This window comes from Aristolochia californica, unplaced genomic scaffold (genome assembly GCF_029961685.1).
Source record: "Aristolochia californica isolate CCGP_79_NKW_82.1479 unplaced genomic scaffold, dmAriCali1.0.hap1 SCAF_3, whole genome shotgun sequence".
NCBI lineage: Eukaryota > Viridiplantae > Streptophyta > Magnoliopsida > Piperales > Aristolochiaceae > Aristolochia > Aristolochia californica.
In genome coordinates this window covers 31358000-31380902 of record NW_027181992.1, presented here as the reverse complement: position 1 = coordinate 31380902, position 22903 = coordinate 31358000, and the positions used below count along the sequence as shown (strand labels likewise).

The window sequence follows — 22903 nt, the reverse complement described above, 5'->3', positions numbered from 1 at the left end:
CTATATTTTTGTAAGAAATGACTTATGGATTGGGAGTTAACACTCAGTTAAAAATCCCCTGCCTCCCCCTTTTCCCTAGCATTGCGAAACCTTATATAGAAAAACTAAAAAGAGTTTACAATCCCTTAAAATTATAGATACTCTTTGGAATTATCTCTCTCTACATTTGTGCACTATGTATTTTCATTTTAGATGTTTACTTTTTTCTTAAATCAAAACTTTGAGTTTTCACTCTCCCTTCATCCCGTAAACAAAAAAGGCAAATAGATCACAAAAAAAGAAAATTTTAGAGTTTGTGTATGGAAAAAATGGCTTGTTTGACTCGGGTAAATATCCCAACGCATGTTCACTTGAGAATTTAATGATTGTTTGTTATTCTCTTTAAAATGTTTGGATCCATAGGTCATTTGAATCTTTAACATGTTTCAAGCTAGCATATCCATTTTTAAAACATGTCTAGAAGAAATCTCTTTCTTATAAAATTCCAAGATATTAGGGTTGAACTAGTGGAATTTCCCAAACTTGGATAACAAAACTTTTTTGTTCATTTGTTTTGTGAGAATAATTTTTATTTACGTACATTTGTTGTTGTTTTAAATATTTTCCATGCACAAACTCTAAAATTTTTATTTTGTTGTGATCTATTTGCCTTTTTTTTTACGGAATGAAGAGAGTGCGAAAACTCAAAGTTTTGATTTCAGAAAAAAGTATACATCTAAAATGGAAATTCACAATGTACAACTGTAGAGAGAAAATAATTCCAAAGAGTGTCTGTAATTTTTTGGGATTTTAAACTCTTTTTAGTTTTTATATATTAGGTTTTGCAATCGTCGGGAAAAGGGGGAGGAGGGGGTTTTTAACAGAGTTTTGACTCCCAATCCTTAAGTCATTTCTTTCAAAACTATTGCCCGTAACGCATGATAAATCATTTTCCAATCATCTATGATTGTTAGGTCTACTTTTTGTAAATGGGTAAAATAATGTCTTGCTTGACTCGGGTAAATATCGCACCACACGTTCACTTGAGAATTTAATGACCGTTTGTTATTCTCTTTAAAAGGTTTGGATCCATTGGTCATTTGCATCTTTAACATGTTTTAAGCATGCATATCCATTTTTAAAACAGGTGTAGAAGAAATCTCTTTCTTATAAAATTCCAAGCTATTAGGGTTGAACTAATGGTATTTCCCAAACTTGGATAAAAAAACTTTTGTGTTCATTTGTGATGTGTGAATAAATTTTCTTTACTTACATTTGTTGTTGTTTTAAAATTTTTCCACACACAAACTCTTAAATTGTCATTTTTTTGAGATCTTTTTGCCTTTTTGCTTTACTGGATGATGGGAGAGCGAAAACTCAAAGTTATCATTTAAGAAAAAATTATACATCTAAAATTGAAACGCACATTGCTAAAATGTAGAGAGAGATAATTCCAAAGAGTGTTTTTAATATTTATGGATTATAAACTCTTTTTAGTTTTTATATATTAGGTTTTGTAATCGTCGGGAACAGGGGGAGGCGTTGGATTTTTAACTGAGTGTTCGCTCCGAATCCATAAGTCATTTCTTAAAAAAATATAGCTCGTTACGCATGATAAATCACTTTACAATCATTTATAACTATTAGGTCAGCTTTTTGTAAATGGGCAAAATAATGGCTTGTTTGACTCGGGTAAAGATCCCACCGCACGTTCACTTGAGAATTTAATGAGTGTTTGTTATTATCTTTAAAAGGTTTGGATCCATAGGTCATTTGTAACTTTAACATGTTTCAAGCATGCATATCCATTTTTAAAAAATGTCTAGAAGAAATCTCTTTCTTATTAAATTCCAAGTATTAGGGTTGAACTAGTGCAATTTCAAAAACTTGCATAACAAAATTTTTGTGTTCATTTGTGGTGTGTGAATAAATTTTCTTTTCTTGAATTTTTTGTTGTTTTAAATTTTTTCCATATAAAAACTGAAATAGTTTCATTTTTTTGTGATTTATTTTCATTTTTTGTTTACAGGATAAAAGGAGAGCGAAAATCCAAAGTTTTGATTTCAGAAAAAAATAGACATCTAAAATGAAAATGCACAATGCACAAATGTATAGTGAGACAATTACAAAGAGTGTCAGTAATTTTCAGAGATTGTAAACTCTTTTCAGTTTTTATATATTAGGTTTTGTAATCGTCGGGAAAAGGTGGAGGCGCAATTTGGATCGACAAAAATTTGGGGCATAATCCTTCATTTTCATTATATAATACTTTATGCATGCATATTGGGGGTGGGGGTAAAAAAAAAAAAAAAGAGTCCTTCTCTTTACAGTCGTATCTCCTCCCATAAGAAAGCGCTCTTAGTTCAGCTCGGTAGAACGCGGGTCTCCAAAACCCGATGTCGTAGGTTCAAATCCTACAGAGCGTGATTCTGTTCCTGTAATTGGAATGTCGAATTACAATAAAATAAAATAACTTCATTAACTTGAACTGCAACCTGCATTTGACCTCCTGCAGATTTAGGAGGAGGTCAATCAAAAACAAAAAAAGAGATGTTACTCAATTAAAGGTCCAACTGATCGCCGCGTCTGTATTGTAAATACGCAGTTACGAATAATCCGGCCAAAGTAATAGGAATTAGACCTAACACGATTCCAAATAGAAAAACTTCAATCATTTCAAGTTGTTTGAAAAGGGAGAAGTTTTTAACTGAGTGTTGTCTCCCAATCCATAAGTCATTTCTTCCAAAATATAGACTGTTACGCATGATAGATCACTTTACAATCATTTATGATTTTTAGGTCAACTTTTTGTAAATGGGCAAAATAATGGTTTGTTTGCACGTTCACTTGAGAATTTAATGAGGGTTTTTTTTTTCTCTTTAAAAGGTTTGGATCCATAGGTCATTCGCATCTTTAACATGTTTCAAGCATGCATATCCATTTTTTAAGCATGTTTAGAAGAAATCTCTTTCTTATAAAATTCCAAGCTATTATTGTTGAACTAGTGGAATTTTCCAAACTTGGATAACAAATCTTATATGTTCATTTGTGGTTAGTGAATAAATTTTCTTTACTTACATGTGTTGCTGTTTAATTTTTTCCATAGATAAACTCTAAAATTTTTGTTTTGTTGTATCGTTTGCCTTTTTTGTTTACGGGATGGAGGGAGAGCGAAAAATCAAAGTTTTGATTTAAGAAAAAAATGGATATCTAAAATGGAAATGCACAATGCACAAATGTAGAGAGAGAGATCACTATAAAGAGTGTCTATAATTTGTAGGGATTTTAAACTCTTTTTAGTTTTTATATATTAGGTTTTGCAATCGTTGGGAAAAGGTGGAGGCGGGGGAATTTTAACTGAGTGTTGTCTCGCAATCCATAAGTCATTTCTTACAAAAATATACCCCGTTACGCATTATAAATCACTTTACAGTCATCTATGATTCTTTGGTCAGTTTTTTATAAATGGGCCAAATGATGGCTTGTCAGACTTCGGTAAATATCCCATCGCACGTTCACTTGAGAATTTAATGGCCATTTGTTATTCACTTTAAAATATTTGGATCCATAGGTTATTTTCATATTTAACATATTTCAAGCACGCATATCCTTTTTTAAACTTGTGTAGACGAAATCTCTTTCTTATAAAATTCCAAGCTACTAGGGTTGAACTTGTGGAATTTTCCAAACTTGGATAACAAAACTTTTGTGTTCATTTGTGGTGTGTGAATAATTTTTCTTTACTTACATTTTTTGTTGTTTTAAATATTTTCCATACATAAACTCTAAATTTTTTATTTCTTTGTGATCTATTTGCCTTTTTTGTTTACGGGTTGGCGGGAGAGCGAAAACTCAGAGTCTTGATTTAAGAAAAATTTATACATCTAAAATAGAAATGCACAATGCACGACTGTAGAAAGAGATAATTCCAAAGAGTGTCTATAATTTTTAGGGATTGTAAACTCTTTTTAGTATATATATATTAGGTTTTGCAATCATCGGGAAAAGGGGGAGGGGGGGGGGGGGCGCTTTTTAACAGAGGTTTGACTCCTAATCCATAAGACATTTCTTAGATAAATATAGCCCATTACACTTGTTAAATCACATTACAATCATCTATGATTGTTACGTCGGCTTTTTGTAAATGGGCAAAATAATGGCTTGTTTGACTTGCGTAAATATCCCACTGCACAGTCACTTGAGAATTTAATAAGCATTTGTTATTCACTTTAAAAGGTTTGGATCTATAAGTCATTTTCATCTTTAACATGCTTCAAGCATGCATATCCATTTTTAAAACATGTGTAGAAGAAATCTCTTTGTTACAAAATTCTAAGCAATTAGCGTTGGACAAGTGGAATTTCCGAAACTTGGTCAACCAAACTTTTGTATTCATTTGTGGTGTGTGAATAAATTTTCTTTACAAAAATTTGTTGTTGTTTTAAATTTTTTCCATACACAAACTCTATAATTTTCTATTTTTGTGATCTATTTGCCTTTTTTGTTTACGGGATGAAGGGAGAGTGAAAACTCAAAGTTTTGATTTAAGAAAAAAGTATACATCTCAAATGAAAATGCATAGTGCACAAATGTATAGAGAGATAATTCCAAAGAGTATCTACAATTTTAAGGGATTGTAAACTCTTTTTAGTTTTTCTATATAAGGTTTTGCAATCGTAGGGAAAAGGGGGAGGCAGGTGATTTTTAACTGAGTGTTAAATCCCAATCCATAAGTCATTTCTTACAAAAATATAGCCCGTTACTCATGATAAATCACTTTACAATCTTCTATGATTGTTAGGTCAGCTTTTTGTAAATGGGCAAAATAATGACTTGTTTGACTCGGGTAAATATTCCATCGCACGTTCACTAGGGAATTTAATGAGCGTTTTTTATTCTCTTTAAAAGTTTTGGATCCATAGGTCATTTGCATCTTTAACATGTTTCAAGCATGCAGATCCATTTTTAAAACATGTTTAGAAGAAATTTCTTTCTTAGAAAATTCCAAGCTTTTAGGGTTGAACAAGTGGAATTTCCAAAACTTTGATAACAAAATTTTTGTGATCGTTAGTGGTGTCTGAATAAATTTTATTTCCCTACTTTTGTTGTTGTTTTAAAATTTTTCCATAGACAAACACTAAAATTTTCATTTTGTTGTGATCTAATTGCCTTTTTTGTATACGGGATGAAGGGAGAGCGAAAACTCAATGTTTTGATTTAAGAAAAAATTACACATCTAAAATGGAAATGCACAATGCACAAGTGTAGAGAGAGGTAATTCCAAGGTGTGTCTATAATTTTTAGGGATTTTAAACTCTTTTTAGTTTTTATATATTAGGTTTTGCAATCGTCGGGAAAATGGGGAGGTGGGGAATTTTTAATTGAGTGTTGACACCCAATCCATATGTCATTTCTTACAAAAATCTTGCCCTTAATGCATGATAAATCACTTTACAATCATCTATGATTGTTACATCGACTTTTTCTAAATGGGCAAAATAATGGCTTGTTTTACTCGAGTAAATATCCCGTAGCACGTTCACTTGAGAATTTAATGAGTGTTTGTTATTCTATTTAAAAGGTTTTGATCCATAGGTCATGCACATATTTAACAAGTTTCAAGCATGCATATCCATTTTTAAAACTTGTGTAGAAGAAATATCTTTGTTGTTAAATTCTAAACTATTAGGGTTGAACTAGTGGAATTTCCCAAACTTGCATAACAAAAATTTTGTGTTAATTTGTGGTCTGTGAATAGATTTAATTTACTTACATTTTTTGTTATTTTAAATTTTTTCCATACACAGATAGTAAAATTTTCGTTTTGTTGTGATCTATTTGGCTTTTTTTTTTATAGGATGAAGGGAGAGCGAAAACTCAAAGTTTTGATTTAATAAAAAAGTATATATCTAAAACAAAAATGCACAATGCACAAATGTAGAGAGAGATAATTCCAAAGAGTGTCTATAATTTTTCGGGATTGTAAACTCTTTTTAGTTTTTATTTATTAGGTTTTGCTATCGTCGGGAAAAGGGGGAGGTGGGGGTTTTCTAACTGAGTGTTGAAACCCAATCCTTAAGTCATTTCTTACAAAAATATAGCCCATTACGCTTGATAAATCACTTTACAATCATCTATGATGGTTAGGTCGACTTTTTGTAAGTGGGCAAAAGAATGGGTTGTTTTATTCGGCTAAATATCCCACCATACGTTCACTTGAGAATTTAATGAGTGTTTGTTATTCTGTTTAAAAGGTTTACTTTCATAGGTCTTTTTCATCTTTAACATGTTTGAAGAATGCATTTCCTTTTTTAAAACATGTGTAGGAGAAATATATTTCTTATAAAATTCCATGCTATTAGAGTTGAACTAGTGGAATTTCCCAAACTTGGATAACAAAACTTTTGTGTTCATTTGTATTGTTTTAAATTTTTTCGATACACAAACTCTAAAAATTTCATTTTTTTGTGATCTATTTTCCTTTTTTGTTTACGGGATGAAGGGAGAGCGAATATTCAAAGTTTTTATTTCAGAAAAAAGTATACATCTAAAATAGAAATGCCTAATGCACAAATGTAGAGAGAGATAATTCCAAACAGTGTCTGTAATTTTTTGGGATTGTAAAATCTTTTTAGTTTTTTGAGCTGAGTCTTAACTCCCAATCCATATGTCATTTCTTACAAAAATATAGCCCATTACGCTTGATAAATTACTTTACAATCATCTATGAATGTTAGGTCAACTTTTAGTAAATTTGGTAAATAATGGCTTGTTTGACTTGGGTAAATATCCCACCGCACGTTCACTTGAGAATTTAATGAGCGTTTATTATTCTCTTGAAAAGGTTTGGATCCATCGGTCATTTGCATCTTTAACTTGTATCAAGAATGCATACCATTTTTAAAACATGTGTAGAAGAAATCTTTTTCTTATAAAATTCCAAGTGTAATGGGTTGTTGAACTAGTGAAATTTTCCAAACTTGGATAGCAAAACTTTTGTGTTCATATGTGGTGTGTGAATAAATTTTCTTTAAAAATTTTTGTTGTTGTTATAATTTTTTTCCATACACAAAGTCTAAAATTTTAAGGGATTTTGAACTCATTTTAAGGGATTTTAAACTCATTTTCATTTTTATATATTAGGTTTTGCAATCATAGAGAAAAGGGGGAGGCGGGGGATTTTTGACTGAATGTTGACTCCCAATCCATAAATCATTTCTTACAAAAATATAGCCCGTTACACATGATAAATCACTTTACAATCATTTATGATTGTTAGGTCAACTTTTTGTAAATGGGAAAAATAATGGCTTGTGTGACTCGGGTAAATATCCCACCGCACGTTCACTTGGGAATTTAATGAGCGTTTGTTATTCTCTTTAAAAGTTTTGGATCCATAGGTCATTTGCATCTTTAACATGTTTCAAGCATTCATATCCATTTTTAAAACATTATTAGAAGAAATCTCTTTCTTAGGAAATTCCAAGCTATTAGGGTTGAACTAGTGGAGTTTCCCAAACTTGGATAACAAAAATTTTGTGTTCATTAGTTGTGTGTGAATAAATTTTATTTCCTTACGTTTTTTGTTGATTTAAAATTTTTCCATACACAAACTCTAAAATTTTCATTTTGTTGTGATCTAATTGCCTTTTTTTATATGGGATGAAGGGAAAATGAAACCTCAAAATTTTAATTAAATAAAAAATTATACATCTAAAATGGAAATGCACAATGCACAAGTGTAGAGAGAGATAATTGCAAAGAGTGTCTATAATTCTTAGGGATTTTAAACTCTTTTTAGTCTTTATATATTAGGTTTTGCAATCATTGGGAAAAGGGGGAGGCAGGGGATTTTTAACTGAGTGTTGACTCCCAATGCATATGTCATTTCTTACAAAAATATAGCCCGTTACACATGATAAATCACTTTACAATCATCTATGATTGTTACGTCGGCTTTTTGTAAATGGGCAAAAGAATGGGTTGTTTGACTCGGGCAAATATCCCTTAGCACGTTCACTTGAGAATTTAATGAGCCTTTGTTATTCTCTTTGGTTTTTTCCATCTTTAACATGTTTCAATTATGCATATCCATTTTTAAAACATGTGTCGAAGAAATCTCTTTCTTATTAAATTCCAAGCTATTAGGGTTGAACTAGTGGAATTTCCAAAACTTGGATAACAAAAATTTTGTGTTCATTTGTGGTGTGTGAAGAAATTTACTTTACTTACATTTTTGTTATTTTAAATTTTTTTCCATGCACAAAGTCTAAAATTTTCGTTTTGTGGTGATCTATTTGGCATTTTTTTTAATAGGATGAAGGAAGACCGAAAACTCAATGTTTTGATTTTAGAAAAAAGTATACATCTAAAATAAAAATTCACAATGCACAAATGTGGAGAGAGATAATTCCAAAGAATGTCTATAATTTTTTAGGATTTTAAACTATTTTTAGTTTTTACATATTAGGTTTTACAATCGTTGGGAAAAGGGGGAGGCGGGGGATTGTTAAGTGAGTGTTGACTCCCAATCCATAAGTCATTTCTTATAAAAATATATCCCATTACGCATGATAAATCACTTGAGTATCATCTATGAAGGTTAAGTCAGCTTTTTGTAAATGGTCAAAAGTATGGGTTGTTTGACTCGGGTAAATATTCCATCACACGTTCACTTGAGAATTTAATGACCATTTGTTGTTCTCTTTAAAAGGTTTGGATCCATAGGTCATTTGCATCTTTAATATGTTTGAAGAATGCATATCCTTTTTATAAACATGAGTAGAAGAAATATCTTTCTTATAAAATTCCAAGCTATTAGGATTGAACTTATGGAATTTTCCAAACTTGGATAACAAAACTTTTGTGTTCATTTGGGTTGGGTGAATAAATTTTCTTTACTCAAATTTGTTGTTGTTTTAAAAAATTTCGATACACAAACTCTAAAATTTTCATTTTGTTGTGATCTATTTTCCTTTTTTGTTTACGGGATGAAGGGAGAGCAAAAATTAAAAGTTATGATTTAATAAAAAAGTATACATCTAAAATGGAAATGCACAATGCACAAATGTAGAGAGAGATAATTCCAAAAAGTGTCTGTAATTTTTAGGGATTGTAAAATCTTTTTAGTTTTTTGAACTGAGTATTAACTACCAATCCATATGTCATTTCTTACAAAAATATAGCCCATTACGCATGATAAATTACTTTACAGTCATGTATGATTGTTTGGTCAACTTAATGGGATAAATAATGGCTTGTTTGACTCGGGTAAATATCCCACCGCATGTTCCCTTGAGAATTAATGAGTGTTTGTTATTGTCTTTAAAAGGTTTGGATCCATATGTCATTTGCATCTTTAGCTTGTTTCAAGTATGCATATCCATTTTTACAACATGTGTAGAAGAAATCTCTTTTCTTATAAAATTCCAAGTGTAATGGGTTGTTGAACTAGTGGAATTTCCCAAACTTGGATAACAAAACTTTTGTGTTCATTTATGGTGTGTGAATAAATTTTCTTTACAAACATTTTTTGTTGTTTTAAATTTTTTTCCATACTCAAACTCTAAAATTTTCATGTTAGAATCATGTTGTTGTGATCTAATTGCCTTTTTTGTTTACAGGATGAAGGGAGAATGAAAACTCAGTTTTGATTTCAGAAAAAAAATTTACATCTAAAATGGAAATGGATAATGCACAAATGTAGAGAGAGATAATTCCAAAGAGTGTCTATAATTATTAGGGATTGTAAACTCTTTTTTTTTATATATATTAGGTTTTGCAATTCTCTGGAAGGGAGGGGGCGGGGGGGGGGGGGGGGGGGGGGGGGTAGGGTTTTTTAACAGAATGTTGACTCCCAATCCTTAAGTGATTTCTTACAAAAATATATCCCGTTACGCATGATAAATCACTTGGAAATCATCTAAGATGGTTAGGTCAGCTTTTTGTAAATGGGCAAAAGAATGGCTTGTTTGACTCGGGTAAATATCCGACCAAAAGTTCACTTGAGAATTTCACGAGCGTTTGTTATTTTCTTTAAAAGGTTTGGATCCATAGGTCGTTTGCATCGTTAACATGTTTGAAGAATGCATATAATTTTTCAAAACATGTGTAGAAGAAATCTCTTTCTTATAAAATTCCAAGCTATTAGGGTTGAACTAGTGGAATTTCCCAAACTAGGATAACAAAACTTTTGTGTTCATTTGTGTTGTGTGAATTAATTTGTTTTACTTACATTTATAGTTGTTTTAAACTTTTTTGATACACAAACTCTAAAATTTTCATTTTATTGTGATCTATTTTCCTCTTTTGTTTACGGGATGAAGGGAGAGCGAAAAGTCAAAGTTTTGATTTAAGAAAAAACTATACATCTAAAATAGAGATGCACAAGGCACAAATCTTGAGAGAGGAAATTCCAAAGAGTATCTATAATATTTAAGGATAGTAAACTCTTTTTAGTTTTTATATATTAGGTTGTTCAATCATCGGGAAAAGGGGGAGGGGGATTTTTAACTGAGTATTGACTCCCAATCCATATGTCATTTCTTACAAAAATATAGCCTGTTAAGCATGATAAATTACTTAACAATCATCTATGATTGTTAGGTCAACTTTTATAAAAATAGGTTAAATAATGGCTTGTTTGACTCGGGTAAACATCCCACCACACGTTCACTTGAAAATTTAATGAGTGTTTGTTATTCTCTTTAAAAGGTTTGGATCCATAGGTCATTTGCATCTTTACCATGTTTCAAGCATGCATATCCATTTTTGAAACATGTGTAGAAGAAATCTCTTATAAAATTCCAAGCTATTAGGGTTGAATTATTGGAATTTCCCAAACTTGGATAAAAAAACTATTGTGTTCATTGTGGTGTGTGAATAAATTTTATTTAAAAACATTTGTTGTTGTTTTAAATTTTTTCCATACACAAACTCTAAAATTTTCATTTTGTTGTGATCTATTTGCCTTTTTTGTTTAAGGTATGAAGGGAAAACTCAAAGTTTTGATTTAAGAAAAAAGTATATATCTAAAATTAAAATGAACAATGCACAAATGTAGAGAGAGATAATTCCAAAGAGTGTATGTAATTTTTGGGGATTGCAAAGTCTCATTAGTTTTAATATATTAGGTTTTGCAATCGTAGGGAAAAGGGGGAGGTGGGGGATTTTTAACTGAGTGTTCACTCCCAATCTACAAGTCATTTCTTACAAAAATATAGCCTGTTACTCATGATAAATCACTTTACAGTCAGCTATGATTGTTAGGTCTTCTTTTTGTAAATGGGAAAAATAATGGGTTGTTTCACTCAGGTAAATATCCCACCACACGTTCACTTGGGAATTTAATAAGCATTTGTTATTCTCTTTAAAAGCTTTGGATCAATTGGTCATTTGCCTCCTAAACATGTTTCAAGCATGCATATCCATTTTTAAAACATGTGTAGAAGAAATCTCTTTCTTTTAAATTCCAAGCTATTGGGATAAACAAGTGGAATTTCCAAAACTTGGATAACAAAACTTTTGTGTTCATTAGTGGTGTGTGAATAAATTTTCTTTACTTACATTTGTTGTTGTTTAAAATTTTTTCTATTCACAAACTCTAAAATTTTCATTTTCTTGTGATCTAATTGCCTTTTTTGTTTACAGAATGAAGGGAGAGCGAAAACTCAAAGTTTTTATTAAAGAAAAAATTGTACATCTAAATTGGAAATGCACAACGTACAAGTGTAGAGAGAGATAATTCCAACTAGTGTCAGTAATTTTTAGGGATTTTAAAATCTTTTAAGTTTTTATATATTAGGTTTTCCAATTGTCGAAAAAAGGGGGAGGCGGGTGATTTTTAACTGAGTGTTGACTCCCAATCTATAAGTCATTTCCTTCAAAAATATAACCCGTTCCACTTGATAAATCACTTTACAATCATCTATGATTGTTAGGTCAACTTTTAGTAAATGGGATAAATAATAGCTTGTTTGACTCAGGTAAATATCCCACCGCACCTTCACTTGAGAATTTAACGAGGGTTTGTTATTATCTTTAAAAGGTTTGGATCCAAAGGTCATTTGCATCCTTAACATGTTTCAAGCATGCATATCCATTTTTAAAACATGTGTAGAAGAAATCTCTTTCTTATAAAATTCCAAGCTATTAGGGTCGAACTAGTGGAATTTCCTAAACTTGGATAACAAAACTTTTGTGTTCATTTGTGGTTTGTGAATAAATTTTCTTTAAAAACTTTTTTTGTTTTTTTAAAAATTTTCCATACATAAGCTCTAAAATTTTCATTTTGTTGTGATCTATTTGCCTTTTTTGTTTACGATATGAAAGGAGAGTGAAAACTCAAAGTTTTGATTTAACAAAAAAGTATACATCTAAAATGAAAATGCACTATGCATAAATTTAGAGAGAGATAGTTCCAAAGTGTGTTTGTAATTTTTCGGGATTGAAAGCTCTCATTAGTTTTAATATATTAGGTTTTGCAATCGTAGGGAAAAGGGGGAGGCGGGGGATTTTTAATTGAGTGTTCACTCCCAATCCATAAGTCATTTCTTTCAAAAATATAGCCCGTTACTCATGATAAATCACTTTACAATCATCTATGATTGTTAGGTCAACTTTTTGTAGATGGGCAAAATAATGGCTTGTTTGACTCAGGTAAATATCCCACCGCACGTTCACTTGGGATTTAATGAGCGTTTGTTATTCTCTTTAAAATATTTCGATCCATAGGTCATTTGCATCTTTAACATGTATCAAGCATGCATATCCATTTTTAAAACATGTGTAGAAGAAATCTCTTTCTTATAAAATTCCAAGCTATTAGGGTTGAAGTAGTCGAATTTCCTAAACTTGGATAACAAAATCGTTTTGTTCATTTTTGATGTGTGAATAATTTTTATTTACTTACATTTTTTGTTGTTTTAAATTTTTTCCATACACAAACTCGAAAAGTTTCATTTTGTTGTGAGCTATTTGCCTTTTTTTTACGCAATGAAGGGAGAGCGAAAACTCAAAGTTATGATTTAATAAAAAAGAATACATATAAAATGGAAATGCACAATTCACAAATGTAGAGTGAGATAATTGAGAAGAGTGTCTTTTAATTTTAGGGATTTAAAACTCTTTTTAGTTTTTATATATTAGGTTTTGCAATTGTTCGGAAAAGGGGGAAGCGGGGGATTTTTAACTTAGTGTTCACTCCAAATCCATAAATCATTTCTTACAAAAATATAGCCCGTACTCATGATAAATCACTTTACGATCATCTATGATTGTTAGGTCAGCTTTTGGTAAATGGGCATAATAATGGCTTGTTTGACTCAGGTAAATATCCGACCGCACGTTCACTTGGGAATTTGATGAGTGTTTGTTATTCTCTTTAAAAGGTTAGGATCCATAGATCATTTGATTATTTAACATGTTTCAAGCCCAAAAACTTGATGTAGAATTTTAGTTACATCGGCTTTAATACCTCGCAAACGTACGAATTGTTCATGTAATCTAGCAGTAAGCGAGGGTCATATCCACAGGGAGGATTGAATTTTGTGTATTCTTCAGTCAACTAGCCTAACCAAATATGATGAATTAATCTGAACTAAACAATAATTATATCCTACATTATCAAGCAATAATCTAATTAACTACTTGCACAACAGGAAACGTCAACTCTAGATTTTACCGTGATTCGTGCCTCTCTCGAGTGCCACGAAACCATGAATCCGGATTCTCAATCCTTGCATCTAGCCCCTCTCGGGCGCCTAGAGTTAATGACCAAGAGCGGATTACAATAGAATGCAGAGAATCAATTTCCTATTGTGATGATGCTAAAATTATCAACTCTGGATTTTACCGTGATTCGTGCCTCTCTTGAGCGCCACGTAACCACAAATCCGGATTCTCAATCCTTGCGTCTAGCCCCTCTCGGGCGCCTAGAGTTAATGACAAAGAGCGGATTACAATAGAATGCAAAGAATCAATTTCCTATTGTGATGATGCTAAAATTATCAACTCTGGATTTTATCGTGATTCGTGCCTCTCTCGAGTGCCACGTAATCACGAATCCGATTTCTCAATCCTTGCGTCTAGCCCCTCTCGGGCACATAGAGTGAAAGACAAAAATCAGATTAAAATACCAAAATCCAACCTCAATTATAATCCTACCCTAATTAGCTAATTTAATCAAATTTCCAAAAAACAAATCTTAAATAAACATTAATTATAAAATCAGATTCAATTAACATTAAAAACCTAAGTTCAAACTATATAAAAATTAAATTCAATAATGACGAATTACTCCCCTTCTTCTTCCTCTCGCTCGGCAACAACTTGTTCTCACGGGTGCTGCAATTTCCCGAAATCAATGGCTTCAGGTTGGCAAGAGTGAGTGGCCGGAGGTAGAGACGACGCCGGCAACGATAAAATTGCAAGCTGTTAGGGTTGAACTAGTGGAATTTCCCAAACTTGGATAACAAAACTTTTGTGTTCATTTGGGTTGTGTGAAAATATTTTCTTTTTTAACATTTTTGTTTTAAATTTTTTCCATTCTTAAACTTTTAAATTTTCATTTTGTTGTGATCTATATGGCTTTTTTGTTTCCGGGATGAAGGGACATCGAAAACTCAAATTTTTTATTTAAGAAAAAAGTGTACATCTGAAATGGAAATTCACAATGCACAAATGTAGAGAGAGATTATTCCAAAGAGCGCCTGCAATTTTTAGGGATTGTAAGCACTTTTTAGTTTTTATATCTCAGGTTTTGCAATCGACGGGAACAGGGGGTGGGGGTGATTTTTAACTGAGTGTTGACTCTAATTCTGTAAGTTGTTTCTTACAAAATTATATCCCATTACACATGATAAATCACTTTATAATCATCTATGATTGTTTGGTCAACTTTTTGCAAATGGGCAAAATAATGAGTGTTTGTTATTCTCTTTAAAAGCTTCGGATCCATAGGTCATTTGCATCTTTAACAAGTTTCACACAAACATATCCATTTTTAAAACATGTGTAGTAGAAATCTCTTTTAAAATTGCAAGCTAATAGGGTTGAAGTAGTGGAATTTCCCAAACTAGGATAACTAAAATTTTGTTCATTTGGGTTGTGTGAATAAATTTTCTTTACTTTCAGTGGTTATTGTTTTAAATTTTTTCCATACATGAACTCTAAAATTTTCATTTTGTTGAGATGTATTTGCCTTTTTTGTCTACAGGATGAAGGGAGAGCAAAAACTCAAAGTTTTGATTTAAGAAAAAAGTGTACATCTAAAAAGGAAATGTACAATGCACAAATGTAGAGAGAGATTATTCCAAAGAGCGTCTATAATTTTTGGGGATTGTAAGCTCTTTTTAGTTTTTATATCTCAGGTTTTGCAATCGTCGGGAAAAGGGGGGAATCGAGGCATTTTTAACTGAGTGTTGACTCCCAATCCATAAGTCATTTCCTACAAAAATATAGCCCATTACGCATGTTAAATCAGTTTACAATCAACTATGATTGTTAGGTAAGCTTTTTGCAAATGGGCAAAATAATGGCTTGTTTGACTCGGGTAAATATCCCACTGCACGTTCACTTGAGAATTTAATGAGCATTTGTTATTCTCTTTAAAAGCTTTGGATCCATACGTCATTTGCAGCTTTAACATGTTTCAAGCATGCATATCCTTTTTAAAAACTTGTGTGGAAGAATTCTCTTTCTTGTAAAATTGCAAGCTATTAGGGTTGAACTAGTGGAATTTTTAAAATTTGGATAACAAAACTTTTGTGTTCAGTTTTTGGTGTGTGAATAAATTTTATTTAGTTACATTTGTTATTGTTTTAAATTTTTTCCATACTTAAAGTCTAAATTTTTTATTTTGTTGTGATCTATTTGCATTTTTTGTTTACGGGATGAAGGTAGACCGAAAAGTCAAAGTTTTGATTTGAGGAAAAAGTGTTCTTATAAAAAGGAAATGGACAATGCACAAATATAGAGAGAGATAATTCCAAAGAGTGTCAGTAATTTTTAGGGATTGTACGCTCTTTTTAATTTTTATATCTCAGGTTTTGCAATCGTCGAAAAAGGGGGGAGGCGGGGGATTTTTCACTGAGTGTTGACTCTAAATCCATAATTTATTTCATACAAAAATATAGCCCGTTACGCATGATCAATATCTTCATAATCATCTATGATTGTTAGGTCAACTTTTTTCAAATTGGCAAAATAATGGCTTGTTTGACTCTGGTAAATATCCCACCGCATGTTCACTTGAGAATTTAATGAGCGTTTGTTATTCTCTTTAAAAGCTTTGGACCCATAGGTCATTTGCATCTTTAACATGTTACAAGCATGCATATCAATTTTTAAAACATATGTAGAAGAAATCTCTTTCTTGTAAAATTGCAAGTAATTAGGGTTGAACTAATGGAATTTCCCAAAATTGGATAACAAAACTTTTTTGTTCATTCGGGGTGTGTGAATAAATTTTCCTTACTTACATTTGTTATTGTTTTAAATTTTTTCCAAACATAAACTCTAAAATTTTCATTTTGTTGTGATCTTTTTGCCTTTTTTGTTTACGGGAAGAAGGGAGAGAGAAAACTCAAAGTTTTGATTTAAGAAAACATTGTACGTCTAAAATGGAAATACACAATGCACAAATGTAGAGAGAGATAATTCCAAAGAGCGTCTGCAATTTTTAGGGATTGTAAGGACTTTATAGTTTTTATATCTTGGGTTTTTCAATTGTTGGGAAAAGGGGGTGGCGGGGGAATTTTAACTGAGTGTTGACTCCCAATCCATAAGTATTTCTTACAAAAATATAGCCCGTTGCACTTGATAAATAACTTTACAATCATCTAATATTGGTTAGTCAGCTTCTTGCTAATGGGCTTGTTTGACTCGGGTAAATATCCCTCCGTACGTTCACCTAGGAATTTAATGAGCGTTTGTTATTCGCATTAAAAGCTTTGGGATCTATAGGTGATTTGCATCTTTAACATGTTTCAAACATACATATCCATTTTTAAAACATGTGTAGAAGAAATCTCTTTCTTGTAAAATTGCAAGTTATTTGGGTAAAACAAGGGGAATTTCCCAAACTAGGATAACAAAACTTTTGTGTTCATTTGGGTTGTGTGAATAAATTTTCTTTACTTACATTTGTTATTGTTTTAAATTTTTTCCATTCATTAGCTCTGAAATTTTCATTTTGTTGTCATCTATTTGCCATTTTTGTTTACGGGATGAAGGGAGATCGAAAACTCAAAGTTTTGATTTAAGAAAAAAGTGTACATCTAAAATGGCACAATGCACAAATGTAGAGAGAGATAATTTCGAAGAGTGTCTGTAATTTTTATGGATAGTAAGCTCTTTATAGTTTTTATATCTCAGGTTTTGCAATCGTTTTGAATAGGGGGAGGCAGGGGAATTTTATTTGAGTGTTGACTCCCAATCCATAAGTTATTTCATATAAAAATATAGTCCGTTAAGCATGATAAATAACTTTATAATGGCTTGTTTGACTCGGGTAATTATCCCACCGCACGTTCACTTGAGAATTTAATGAACGTTTGTTATTCTCTGTAAAAGTTTTGGATCCATAGGTCATTTGCATCTTTAACATGTTTCAAGCCTACATATCCATTTTTAAAACATCTGTAGAAGAAATCACTTTCTTCTAAAATTGCAAGCTATTAGTCATGAACTAGTGGAATTTCCCAAACTAGGATAAAAAATATTTTGTGCTCATTTGGGTTGTGTGAATAAATTTTCTTTACTTACATTTGTTATTGTTTAAAAATTTTTCCATACATAAACTCTTAAATTTTCATTATGTTGTGATCTATTCGCCTTTTTTTTACGGGATAAAAAGAGAGCGAAAACTCAAACTTTTGATTTAAGAAATATGTGTGCATCTAAAATGGAAATGCACAAGGCACCAATGTAGAGAGAGATAATTCAAAAGAGTGTTTGTAATATTTAGGGAATGTAAGCGCTTTTTAGTTTCTATATCTCAGGTTTTGCAATCGTCAGGAAAAGGGGGAGGCAGGGGATTTGTAATTGAGTGTTGACTCCCAATCCATAAGTCATTTCTTACAAAAATATAGTCTATTCCGCATGATAAATCACTTTACAATCATCTATGATAGTTAGGTCAACTTTTTGCAAATGGGCAAAATAATGTCTTGTTTGACTCGGGTAAAGATCCCACCGCACGTTCATTTGAGAATTTAATGAGAGCTTTTTATTCTCCTTAAAAGCTTGTGATCCATAGGTCATTTGCATGTTTATCATGTTTCAAGCATGCATATCCATTTTTAAAACATGTGTAGAAGAAATCTCTTTCTTGTAAAATTACGAACTAGTTGAATTTCCCAAACTTGGATAACAAAACTTTTGTGTTCATTTGGGTTGGTTTAATAAATTTTCTTTAATTACATTTGTGATTTTTAAAAAATTTTCCATCCTTAAACTCTAAAATTTTCATTTTGTTGTGATCTTTTTGCCTTTTTTTCTTTACGGGATGAAGGGACATTGAAAACTCAAAGTTTTGATTTAAGAAAAAAGTTTACATCTAAAATTGAAATGCACAATGCAAAAATGTAAAGAGAGATAATTCCGAAGAGTGTTTGTAATTTTTAGGATTGGAAGCTCTTTTTAATTTTTATTTCTCAAGTTTTGCAAATGTCTAGAAAAGGGGGAGGCGGGGGATTTTTAACTGAGTGTTGATTCCCAATCGATAAGTCATTTCAAACAAAAATATAGGCCTTTACGCATGAGAAATCACTTTACAGTCATCTATGATTATCAAGTCAGCTTTTTGCAAATGGGCAAAATAATCGCATGGTTGACTCGGGTAAATATCCCACCGCACGTTCACTTGAGAATTTAATGGGTGTTTGTTATTCTCTTTAAAAGCTTTGAATCCATAGGTCATTTGCATCTTTAACATGTTTCAAGCATGCATATCCATTTTTAAAACATGTGTAGAAGAAATCTCTTTCTTGTAAAATTCCAAGCTATTAGGGTTGAACTAGTGGAATTTCCCAAACTAGGAAAAAAAACTTTTGTGTTCATTTGGTTTGTGTGAAAAAAATTTCTATACTTACATTTGTTATTTTTTTAAATTTATTCCATACATAAACTCTTATATTTTCATTATGTTGCGATCTATTTGCCTTTTTTTTTGTCGGATGAAGGGAGAGCGAAAACTCAAAGTTTTGATTTAAGAAAAAAGTGTACATCTAAAATGGAACAGCACAATGCACAAATGTTGAGAGAGATAATTCCGAGAGTGTATGTAATTTTTAGGGATTGTAAGCTCTTTTTAGTTTTTATAACTCAGGTTTTGCAATCGTCAGGAAATGGGGGCCCGGGGGATTTTTAACTGAGTGTTGACTCCCAATCCATAAGTAATTTCTGAAAAAAAATATCCCGTTACAAAAGTATAGCCCGTTATGCATGATAAATCACTTTACAAACATCTATGATTGTTAGGTCAGCTTTTTGCAAATGGGCAAAATAATGGCTTGTTTGACTCGAGTAAATATCCCACAGCACGTTCACTTGAGAATTTAATGAGTTTTTGTTATTCTCTTTAAAAGCTTTGGATCCATAGGTCATTTGCATCTTCAACATTTTTCAAGCTTGCATATCCATTTTTAAAACATGTGTAAAAAAAATCTCTTTCTTGTAAAATTCCAAGCTATTAGGGTTGAACTAGTGGAATTTGCCAAACGTGGATAACTATACTTTTGTGTTCATTCTTGGTCTGTGAATAAATTTTCTTTAGTTACATTTGTTATTTTTAAAATTTTTTACATACATAAACTCTAAAATTTTCATTTTGTTGTGATCTATTTGCCTTTTTTGTTTATGGGATGATGGGAGTGCGAAAACTCCAAGTTGTGATTTAAAAAAAAGTGTACACCTAAAATATAAATGCAAAATGCACAAATGTTGAGAGATATAATTCCGAAGGGTGTCTATAATTTTTAGGGATTGTTAGCTCTTTAGTTTTTTTATCTTAGGTTTCACAATGGTCAGGAAAAGGGGGAGGCGGGGGATTTTTAACTGAGTGTTGACTCCCAATCCATAAGTAATTTCTTAAAAAAATATAGCCCGTTACGCATGATAAATCACTTTACAATCATCTATGATTGTTAGGTCAGCTTTTTGAAAATGGGCAAAATAATGGCTTGTTTGACTCAGGTCAACATCCCTCCGCATGTTCACCTGAGAATTTAATGAGCATTTGTTATTCTCTTTAAAAGCTTTGAATCCATAGGACATTTGCATCTTTAACATTTGTCAAGCATGCATATCCATTTTTAAAAGATGTGTAGAAGAAATCTCTTTCTTGTAAAATTCCAAGCTATTAGGGTTGAACTAGTGGAATTTCCCAAACGTGAATAACAAAACTTTTGTGTTCATTTTTTCTGTGTGAATAAATTTTTTTAGTTACATTTGTCATTTTTTAAAATTTGTTACATACATCAACTCTAAAAGTTTCATTTTGTTGTGATCTATTTGCCTTTTTTGTTTATGGGAAGAAGGGAGAGCGAAAACTCAAACTTTTGATTTAAGAAAAAAGTGTACATCTAAAATGGAAATGCACAATGCACAAATGTAGAGAGAGATAATTCCGATGGGTGTCTATAAGCTTTAGGGATTGTAAGAGCTTTTTAGTTTTTATATCTCATGTTTTGCAATCGTTTGGAAAAGGGGGAGGAAGGGGAATTTTAACTGAGTTGACTCCCAATCTATAAGTCACTTCCTAAAAAAATATAACCCGTTATGCATGATAAATCACTTTACAATAATCTATGATTGTTAGGTCAGCTTTTTGAAAATCGGCAAAATAATGGCTTGTTTGACTAGGGTAAATATCCCACCGCACCTTCACTTGAGAATTTAATGAGCATTTGTTATTCTCTTTAAAATCTTTGGATCCATAGGTCATTTTAACCATTAACATGTTTCAACCATACATATCCATTTTTAAAATATGTGTAGAAGAAATCTCTTTCTTGTAAAATTCCAAGCTAAATGGGTTGAACTAGTGGAATTTCCCAAACGTGGATAACAAAACTTTTGTGTTCATTTTTGGTGTGTGAATAATTTTTATTTACTTAAATTTTTATTATTGTTTTAAGTTTTTTCCATACATAAACTCTAAAATTTTCATTTTGTTGTGATCTATTTGCCTTTTTTGTTTACGGAATGCAGGGAGACCGAAAACTTAAAAGTTCTGATTTAAGAAAAAAGTGTACATCTAAAATGGAAATGCACAATGAACAAATGTAGATAGAGATAATTCCAAAGAGTGTCTATATTTTTTAGGGATTGAAAGCTCTTTTTATTTTTTATATCTCAGGTTTTCCATTCATCGGGAAAAGGGGGAGGCGGGGGATTTTTAATCGAGTGTTGACTTCCAATCCACAACTGATTCCATACAAAAATATAGTCCGCTATACGTAATAAATCACTTTACAAATCATCTATGATTGTTAGGTCAGCTTTTTGCAAAAGCGTAAAATAATTTCTTGTTTGACTCGGGTAAATATCCCACCGCACGTTCACTTGAGAATTAATGAGTGTTTGTTATTCTCTTTAAAAGCTTTCGATCCATAGGTCATTTGCATCTTTAACTTGTTTCAAGCATGCATATCAATTTTTAAAACATGTGTAGAAAAATCTCTTTCTTGTAAAATTGCAAGCTATTAGGGTTGAACTAGTGGAATTTCCTAAACTAGGATAGAAAAACTTTTGTGTTCATTTGGGTTGTGTGAATAAATTTTCTTTACATACATTTGTTATTGTATTACATTTTTTTCCAAACATAAACTCTTAAATTTTCTTTATGTTGTGATCTATTTGCCTTTTTTGTTTACAGGATGAAGGGAGAGCGAAACTCAAAGTTTTGATTTAAGAAAAAAGTTTGCATCTAAAATGGAAATGCACAATGCACAAATGTAGAGAGAGATAATTCCATAGAGTGTCTATAATTTTTCGGGATAGTGAGATCTTTTTAGTTTTTATATCTCATGTTTTGCAAACGTTGGGAAAAGGGGGTGGCGGGGGATTTCTAATTGTATGTTGACTCCCAATCCATAAGTTATTTCCTCCAAAAATATAGCCCATTCTGCATGATAAATCACTTTACAATCATCTATGATAGTTAGATCAGCTTTTGTAAATATGGGCAAAATAATGGCTAGTTTGACTCGGGTAAATATCCCACCGCACGTTCATTTGAGAATTTAATGAGAGTTTGTTATTCTCTTTAAAGGCTTTGGATCCATAGGTCATTTGCATCTTTAACTTGTTTCAAGCATGCATATCCATTTTTAAAACATGTGTAGAAGAAATCTCTTTCTTGTAAAATTGCAAACTAGTGGAATTTCCCAAACATGGATAATAAAACTTTTGTGTTCATTTGGGTTGTGTAAATAAATTTTCTTGACTTAACATTGTTATTTTTAAAATTTTTTCCATACATAAATTCTTAAATTTTTATTTTGTTGTGATCTTTCTGCCATTTTTGCTTACGGGTTGAAGGGACAACGAAAACTCAAAGTTTTTATTTAAGAAAAAAGTGTACATCTAAAATGGAAATGCACAATGCACAAATGTAGAGAGAGATAATTCCAAAGAGTGTCTGTAATTTTTAGAGATTGTAAGCTCTTTTTAGTTTTTATATCTCATGTTTTGCAATCGTAGGGAAAAGGGGGAGGCGGGGGATTTTTAACTGAGTATTGACTCTCAATCCATAAGTCATTTCTTACGAAAATATAGCCCGTTACGCATGATAAATCACTTTACAATCATCAATGATTGTTTGGTCAGCTTGTTGCAAATGGGCAAAATAATGGCTTGTTTGACTAGGGTAAATATCCCACCGCACGTTCACTTGAGAATTTAATGAGCGTTTGTTATTCTT

At 31.5% G+C, this 22903-nt stretch overlaps 1 non-coding gene across 1 annotated transcript; it reads left to right on the top strand.

Annotated features, from left to right (window-relative positions):
• Nucleotides 1–2331: 2331 nt before the first annotated feature.
• Nucleotides 2332–2405, top strand: TRNAW-CCA (transfer RNA tryptophan (anticodon CCA)). Its single transcript has one exon. It is a non-coding gene; the product is annotated as a tRNA-Trp (tRNA).
• Nucleotides 2406–22903: the final 20498 nt, after the last annotated feature.